Source organism: Neophocaena asiaeorientalis, unplaced genomic scaffold (assembly GCF_003031525.2).
Source record: "Neophocaena asiaeorientalis asiaeorientalis breed wild unplaced genomic scaffold, Neophocaena_asiaeorientalis_V1.1 scaffold607, whole genome shotgun sequence".
Taxonomy (NCBI): Eukaryota; Metazoa; Chordata; class Mammalia; order Artiodactyla; family Phocoenidae; genus Neophocaena; species Neophocaena asiaeorientalis.
This window is the reverse complement of record NW_020173405.1, coordinates 728723-737846: the sequence shown is the minus strand read 5'-3', so window position 1 is coordinate 737846 and position 9124 is coordinate 728723. Positions and strand designations below refer to the sequence as shown.

At 45.4% G+C, this 9124-nt stretch overlaps 1 protein-coding gene across 6 annotated transcripts in view; it reads left to right on the top strand.

Moving 5' to 3' along the window:
- Positions 1 to 4673: 4673 nt before the first annotated feature.
- Positions 4674 to 9124, top strand: part of GTF2I (general transcription factor IIi) — a 102000-nt gene continuing 97549 nt past the window's right edge. For 2 of the 6 annotated variants that reach the window (XM_024747179.1, XM_024747177.1), the window contains exon 1: positions 4674 to 4776. The gene's annotated coding sequence lies outside the window, so the exon portion shown is untranslated. Of the gene's footprint in view, positions 4777 to 8641; positions 9002 to 9124 lie in introns of those variants that run through there. The other 4 variants (XM_024747182.1, XM_024747181.1, XM_024747178.1 and 1 more) reach the window with 3 other exon arrangements.

Below are 9124 nucleotides of genomic sequence, written 5' to 3'. Positions count from 1 at the left end.
TCGATGTGGGGAGAATGTTGTTGTTTATAGTTGAGCAGGTATTCCTGAGGATGGGGGAGGTCTGGTCGATGCATAATGCAAATACACAATGCACACGATGGGGGGAGAGGAGGCCAAAGGGCAGAGAAGAATTTTTATGTTTAAATTTTTCTTGTCTTGCCATAAAATATGAATTTCATTTCACAGAAGGCTAAGAGAGTTCCTCCCCCTTTAAAAAAATTCATGTTCTTCCCGGACCGGGGCACGAACCCGTGCCCCCTGCATCAGCAGGCGGACTCTCAACCACTGCGCCACCAGGGAAGCCCTGTTATTATTATTTTTTAAATTCTATCCATCCTTTAATATTCATTGCAGATGCTGCCTCCTCCATTTAAAATTGCATGCTTTATCTCCACCCATCTTGTACTATCTGATGGTGTTTGCTGGAGTGTACTTTGTATTTGATTCATGTGTCACATCAACCTGGATGAGATGAGTGTAGCCTACAAATAAATAGACAACAATAGTTAAAAATTCAGACTTGGACACGGGCTGATTTAGATGAGAATCTGGATTTTTGCCATCTGTGTATCATTGGCCAAGCAACTTAACCTTTCAGAGCCTTTTTAGCATATGAGGAGGTGCTAAGCACCTACCACAGGGGGTAGTTGTCAGTGCAGTGAGATAACCTACTAAGTGTCGAGCAAAGCAAGTGGCATGGAGGGAATGCTCAATAAGTGTTAGCCTTTATTATACATTTCTGGAGGACAGAAGCCGTCTCTCAGGCTTTCCAGAATTTAGTCGGTGCTCAGCCTCTTCCCTGTTGCTCACTTTGGGGTTAATCCGAGTTCACTGGGGATTGGACCACATAGTTTGCTGGAATGAAGTCAGAGGCCCCAGGTACACCACAGAGCCTGCCTAACCCCTCTCCTTAGATTCAGGGGGAAGAGAAAAGATGGTTAGCATACCTTCCCACTGCTGGGAAAACAATTTAAAGTAGTACTTGACTACTTGATGATGGCTAACTTCACATTTGAACTGCATCATTATTTTTGGCTTCTTTTTTTCTCCCTCTAAGCCGTTGTTCAAATTTTTCCTTTATTCTTAGATGAAAACTTTCCCAATGTATTTACCTTAATTATAATAAACACAGGGCCAGGAGGGGGTTAAAAAGTTGTTTTGATTCACCAGAAAAAGAGAGTAAAGGCTTGGTAAATGCAAAGATAATAATCAAGCACCTGGACATTAAGTTGATATTGGAAACAAAAATAGAAAAGGGAAAGAGGGGCTTCTGTGGTGGTCCAGTGGCTAAGACTCCTCGCTCCCAATGCAGGGGGCCCGGATTTGATCCCTGGTCAGGGAACTAGATCCCGCATGCTGCAACTAAGAGTCCGCATGCCGCAAGGAAGATCCTGAGTGCCGCAACTAAGACCAGATGCAGCCGAATAAATAAATAAATATTAACATAAATAAAGGGAAAGAATAGGGCTATTTGTTTTCAGCATTAAGTCCAAATTATCCTTTTCTTGATTTTAGGAATGAAACGTTGCATGGCTATCGATTATGTATTTCGTTTGGAAGTAACTTTCCTTGATTCGATTTTGTACTCAAAGGTTTCTGAGTATGATATTCTTGGCAGAGATATATTCTGAAAGGATGTGTTGCTTATAATGCCCGTTATTTTATTAGTTGCATCACCTGATCAGTCAGATATGATAACAAGTCCACCTGAATCCAGTGATAAGTGTATCTGTAAATATATTTTCTTAAATCTTAGAACAAAAAGCATTTTTTAAATTTAGTTAGAAAAGAAACATGAACATTTTGTTCATAAGATATTTTAAAATACTGTTTTGAATGCTAAATTATACCATTTAATATTTATAGAACACTTAACTAAGAGTCTATAAAGTATTTTCATTTACATATTGTCTGATTTCCCCAAATCCCTGAGGGAGGCAGAGAAAATACTATAGAGATTTTTATGTTTTAAAAATGAACTTACACAACAATTACAGCAATAGTAACAAAATACTAAATAGAAGATAACATTCATTTAAATCCTGTTAAAACAACAAATAAAACTGTTTTTTTCAATTGACGTTACATGAATATTAGATTTACCGCATAGGGCAGATTTTGCACAAAAAGGCATAGCAAGAGCTAGAAGGTCTATTTAGGTTACATCTACATTATTAATTATTATGAATAAATTATAACTCGGATTTAGTTGGTTTTTTTTTCCGCCTTTGGAAGAGTTCTCTGAAAGGTAATTTACTCAGGATTCGAAATATTCAGATTGTCCAAACAAAAACCTGCTCAAAAAGAGTGTTTTATAAGCAGTTAAAAAAGCATCCTTGTAATAACAAAGGAGTTATCTGTTACAGGGCAGACACCCATGCAGAAGCTAAAGATGTCGTTTTGGCCCTACCCATGTGATCTGGACTAGGTATGCAATTCCTAACTGATCCCAGATCTAAAAGATCAAACTGTTATTTTACACATGATAGATACGTTACATCCCATTCTCTCTCTATACTGTACTATGTATATACTGTAAAGAAAAACCAAGAAATTGGACCCAGAAGTTTGGGTCCTGCATGAAGCAGAGTCATGGGGAAAAAAAGACCTCTGTTTAGTGTTCATCAAAAGACTGATGTACTTCGAAAAAAGGGTGTGTCAAGAGTGTCTCAGCTTGAGGACTTCCCTGGTGGTCCAGTGGGTAAGACTCGAACTCACAACGCAGGGGGCCTGGGTTCCATCCCTGGTCGGGAACTAGATCCCGCATGCCGCAACTAAGACCCGGTACAGCCAAAATAAATAAGTAAATTTTTAAAAAAATTAATAAAAAAGAGTATCTCAGTTTTCGCTAGAGTTACGGTTTTGAGCAACCTAAAATACACGACAGGGTCACAAAAAGATTAATTATTCAGTTTGGATTCCAAAGAGCATCTTTTTAACACTAGGGAATTCCTTGGTGGTCCAGTAGTTAGGACTCGGTGCTTTCACTGTTGGTACGGTTTCGATCGCTGGTTGGGGAACTAAGATCACAGCATAACCCACACTCCCCCCCGAAAAAAACCCCGCAAAACCCCACTAAATAATCTCAACCACGGTGACCTTGACCAAGTGGTGTAAGTGTGGTTCTGTCAGCATAGGTAGCTGATAGGGATTTCCTATGGGGGTGGGTCCCATGGTAATGGAGAAAGCAGACTCCTGATACCAGTATTAAAAATCCAAGAAGGTGATTATTTTTCAGGACTAGTGAAGACACTCAAACATTGCCACATCACTTGCTATTTAAAAGCAATTAACAAGTCTGTAAGTGCTCAGATACTGTATGAAGATGCACTTAAGTTGGTGGAAGAGCTCACACTTGGTTTAGATCCTTATCTATCCTGGCTGTGGCCCTTCTGACTTGGCTTTTGTCTCCCACAGTACAGTAGACCCCCTTATCTGCGGTTTCACTTTCCACGGTTTCAGTTACAGGCATTTGGAAAATATTACAGCCGTCCCTTGGTCTCGAAGGGGGATTGGTTCCAGGACCGCCCCGCCCCCCTCAATACTCCCCAGATGCCAAAGTCTGCAGATGCTCAAGTCCCTTATATAAAATGGCTGTAGTATTAGCATACAACCTACACACATCCTCCCCATTTACTTTTAATCACCTCTGAATTTCTAATAACTAACTGCTATGTAAATAATTGTAAACCAATGTAAATTCTATGTAAACAGTTGCCGGGCACCCAGCCAGCAAATTCAAGTTTTGCTTTTTGAAAGTTTCTGGCATTTTTTTGTTTGTTTGTTTTAGAATATTTTCCATCCATGGTTTGCTGAATCCGCAGATGCAGAACCCGCGGATACGGAGGGCTGACTGCAGATGGAAAATTCCAGAAATAAACAATTCATAAGTTTTAAGTTTCACGCCCGCCCGCTCCGTCCTGCCTGGGTCGTGAATCATCCCTTTGTCCAGCGTATCCTGCCCGGTAGTCACTTAGTAGCCGCCTGGGTTATCAGATCAACTGCCAGGTATCGCAGTGCTTGTGCTCAAGTAACCCTTATTTTACTTAATAATGGCCCCAAAGCGCAAGAGTAGTGATGCTGGCAGTTCGGATATGCCAAAGAGAAGCCGTAAAGTGCTTCCTTTAATTGAAAAAGTGAAAGTTCTCGACTTAGTAAGGAAAGAAAAAAAATCGTATGCTGAGGTTGCTAAGATCTACGGTAAGAACGAATCTTCTATCCGTGAAATTGTGAAGAAGGAAAAAGAAATCCGTGCTAGTTTTGCTGTAGCGCCTCAAACTGCAAAAGTTACAGCCACAGTGCGTGATAAGTGCATAGTTAAGATGGAAGAGGCATTAAATTTGTGGGTGGAAGACATGAACAGAAAACGTGTTCCCATTGACAGCAATGTGTTGCGCCAGAAAGCACTGAGCCTGTACGAAGACTTCAGCCAGGGATCCCCAGAAACGGGTGATACCAAGCCATTTACTGCAAGTAAGGGATGGTTACACAGATTCAGGAATAGGTTTGGACTGAAGAATATAAAAATTACTGGAAAGGCTGTGTCTGCTAAGGAAGAAGCTGCTGCCACACTTCCAGCAGAGTTGAAGAAGTTGATTAAGGACAGAGAATATTATCCAAAGCAAGTCTTCAACTGTGATGAAACTGGGCTCTTCTGGAAGAAGATGCCCAATAGAACCTACATTCATAAAAGTGCAAAGGAGGCACCAGGGCATAAAACACGGAAGGACAGATTAACTCTGGTGCTACCTGGCATCTCACATCATCACAAGAAGGGTAAGTACAGTATAATAAGACATTTTGAATTTTTTTTAAATTTTATTTTTTGGCCTCACTGCTCAGCATGTGGGATACTAGCTCCTCAAACAGGGGTCGAACCAGCGCCCCCTGCATTGGAAAAATGAAGTCCTAACCACTGGACCACCAGGGAAGTCCTAATAAGATATTTTGAGAGAGACCACATTCACATAACTTTTATTTATTTTAATTTTTATTAATTTTATTTATTTTTGGGTGCGTTGGGTCTTTGTTGCTGTGCGCCGGCTTCCTCTAGTTGGGGTGAGCACAGGCTACTCTTCGTTGCAGTGCGCAGGCTTCTCATTGCATTGGCCTCTCTTGTTGTGGAGCACGGGCTCTAGGTGCACAGGCTCAGTAGCTGTGGTGCGCGGGCTCAGTAGCTGTGGTGCACTGGGCTCGGTAGTTGTGGCTCACGGGCTCTAGAGCGCAGGCTCAGTAGTTGTGGTGCACGGGCTTAGTTGCTCTGTGGCATGTGGGATCTTCCCGGACCAGGGCTCGAACCCGTGCCCCCTGCATTGGCAGGCGGATTCTTAACCACTGTGCCACCAGGGAAGTCCCCACATAACTTTTATTGCAATATATATTGTTATAATTATTCTATGTCACTCTTTTTTATTTTTTTAAGAAGATGTTGGGGGTAGGAGTTTATTAATTAATTAATCTATTTTTGCTGTGTTGCGTCTTCGTTTCTGTGCGAGGGCTTTCTCTAGTTGTGGCAAGCGGGGGCCACTCGTCATCGCGGTGTGCGGGCCTCTCACTATCGCGGCCTATCTTGTTGTGGAGCACAGGCTCCAGACGCGCAGGCTCAGTAGTTGTGGCTCATGGGCCTAGTTGCTCCGCAGCATGTGGGATCTTCCAAGACCAGGGCTCGAACCCGTGTCCCCTGCATTAGCAGGCAGATTCTCAACCACTGCGCCACCAGGGAAGCCCTCTATGTTATTTTTTAATGAATACTTTCTCTCATTGGAAATTTCTAGGACATGATCTTTTTATTTTTTACATATTTATTTATTTGGCTTCGCCAGCTCTTAGTTGCGGCATGCAGGATCTTGGTTGTGGCGTGTGGATCTAGTTCCCTGACCAGGGCCCCCTGAATTGGGAGCACAGAGTCTTAGCCACCGGACCACCAGGGAAGTCCCTTTTCCATGTTATTATTAATCTCTTACTTTGCCTAATTTCTAAACTTTATCATAGGTCTGTACATATAGGCATATAGGAAAAAACATAGTCTATGGAGTGTTCAGTATTATCTTTGGTTTCAGGCATCCACTTAGGGGTCTTGGAATGTAGCCCCCACGGATCAGGAGGGGTTACTGTATGCAGTCGAATGGAGTGTCATGTTATTTGGACGCTCATCTGCAGGACTGCATCCACTAAGTTAAACATTAAAGAGAGAAATATTTAAAATAATTTGAAATAAGCTGCAAGATTCTGCCAACTGTTGGCCTCCGTGTACTCATGTCTCAAGTGAGCTGGAGCCAAGAGCTGGGAATCTTCTTTTCCTGCAATCTCGGTCTCGGTACACACATCTTGTTATGTTGAATGTCATTCTAAACAAAGTTGAGTGTGATTTAAACAAAGGATTCCATACGAAATCATCCCTAAATACAAATCAATGATTTTTTTTTTTTTTTTTTCATTTCTTGCTCAACCCAAAAAACAGCAGTACAATCCTGTGCTGGAAAAACAACTGGCTGTACTGAGCTGGTATCCAAGTGGCTTGCAACTCTGGTCACCATTAACATAGCATCTGTACCAATGAGGTGAGGGAGAAACTGGCTAACAAACGGCAACAAGCGTATCACTAGCAGCCGAGGTGGCAAGCCAGGCCTCAGGGAAAACTGAAATTGCATGCGATTTATGACTGTGAGACATGAATTTGAGGGTTACACCTGCCAACAGCCATACACTGGGAAAAAAGCTTGGTCTCTACACACTGTTCACACCACATACCCTTCCACACACTGTTCATTGTCCCCAAAGGGCCAGCTTTCTGTCCAGAGGCAATTCAAAGCCAGCTAAAGTTTTGGGACCTGCGTTAGGATTTGATAGTTTTAGGAACAGCTTCAACCTCCAAGGAAATTGGAGTTGTTCATGAAGCAGCAGCAAAATTTCACACTGAGCTGTTCAATTCATAAAAAGTGAAGGGACTATCTCCTAAATAAGTCAATGGCAAAGGTAATCTCGACTAAGTGAACTTTTGCTTTACTAACTCACTTTGTGACACCCTTCCAATGCTACTCCATGGCTCCACCATACCCAGTGCATCCTCCCTTCATTGTCCTCAACCTCCCAGTCTTCCCAAGAATCCGTTCAGGACTCCAGTCCCTCTATAAAACATACTCACTGATGCTCACAGCAGCTGAGTTTGCAGCTCGTAGGCTGGCTGCTCTTAGCAGCTGAGTTGTAGGCTTCTCAAGAGTTAATGTTTGTTCCTAAATATGTCAGTTGTACTTGGTACTGGGAAGACGGAATAATTAAATATGCCAAAATGTTAAGAAATATGAGGGCAAAAATTGTCCTTATGAAAAACTAAACGCTGCGGAGAGACTTGACAAAGGAGAGTTCTAATCGATTTAGGCGAAGACAAAATTACTGTAAAAGATTGCAAGGGAAATGGGAAAAATGTGGAAGTCTTCTGTAATCAGATTGCTTCGCAAGGGACCTTTAAATTCTCCATCTATTTTAAAGAAATCCAACATGGACATTCTAGACGAGGCATTATGGGTGCGGTCGGTGGAAGAAAGAAGATGGGGAACGCCAATCTGTGAACCCAAATTCAAAGGAAAGGTTTTGGACCTACATCAAAAGACTAGCTGCTCGGAAAGTTTTCTTGCGAGCGACAAAGGCTGGAAAAAGCGCCGTGGTCGCCACCTACCGAGGAGGAGGGGGAGGGGGAGGATGGCCGGCGGGCCCCGAATCTCCGGTGGGGAGAAACATCACAAAATCACTCGATTTTGTTCTTTACATAAACATCTAAAATCTCTGGGCTCGAGTTTTTTGAACTTCTAACTTGGGTGAACAGTAACGTCTCACCATTTTCGAAATTCACGAGCTAGTGAAAGTTGAGATGCAAAAAATTATCGGGGGGAGGGGCTTGAGTGAAATTGCCTAGCGGTTGACAGAACAAAACGGGCTGCAAACCACGTTTTCTGCTCCCCTCCATGGCTTTTCCACTTTAACTTTATAAATGTTGAGTGAAAGTGAGCAAAGCCTGGGGGTTGGAGGGTGAATAAAAACAGAAGGGTGCCTTTCCCTCGCCCGTGCAAAGTTGGGGCAATAGTCTCTTTTGGCCGATTTTGAGGCAAGCTTTCAAAACTAACAGGAGTTCTTTGTGTTCCGGAGGGTGGTGCAGGGCGGAGGAGGTCCCTTGGCGGGGCATGGAAGGCGGCAGGCCGTCCTGGGACTCTCCGGCCTTTGCAGTGGTCCGGCCTCTCAATTTGCAAGGAATCTCGGGTGCAAGAGTGAGTGCGAGCCTTGGACCGTGGCTGAGGCCAGCTGCAGAGCGGCAGGGAGCAGGCTGGAACTCTCCTGGCCTGGATTTTCATCCCTGCGCCCCGGCTCCCCTCCCCCACCCGAGCAGCAGCGCAGGCCCCAGGTGCAGCCATGTTCCTCGCTCCCACCACCCGCGCCTCCATTGACAGTCCTTGCCCGAGAGGGCCGGGCGCCGCGCTCGCCGCGTCTCCGGGCTCTGGGCTTGTTGGCGCGAGGCTTCCTGGGAGTCGTAGTCCACTGCCCCCGCCGTCGCGTTGGTGGGGACGAATCAGAGACTACAACTCCCACTGGGCGGTGTTGCGGGTGCGCACGCGCAGCGCGCCTTCGAGGAAAAAAAAAAAAAAAAAAAAAGAGGAGGAGGGTGAGAGAGAAGCTCGGAGAGCAGAGGAAAGGGGCCGCCGATCGCCCCCCCGCTTTCCCGCACGCGCTCTCTAGCCGTGGCTGCCCGCCTGCCGCGGTTACCCCGGCCTATCCCTCGGTCCCCTGTGAGCGGATCTAGGCGCTGAGCGAGGCCCTGCCGGGGCGGCCATGCGGCGGTGACAGGAGCTCGGCCGAGACGCTCGGGCCCCTCGCCCTCTCACCTCCTGCCCGCTCGCCAGCCAGCCTCAGCCCGAGGGTGCTCCGCCGCAGCCGCAGTTCGCGCGCGGCCCACACTCGCTTCCCTTCAGCACCCCCAGCCCCGGCGCTGCCTGGAGGCGGCTGCACTCGGGTGAGTCCCTGTCGCCTCATCTCCGGTCCCCCGCCCCGGTTGCCATCGCGAGCACGGTCTTTATTTGAGACTCGCTCCCTCCGGGGCCTGCACTGACGGGTCCGGGGACCGTCGGCGGCCGTG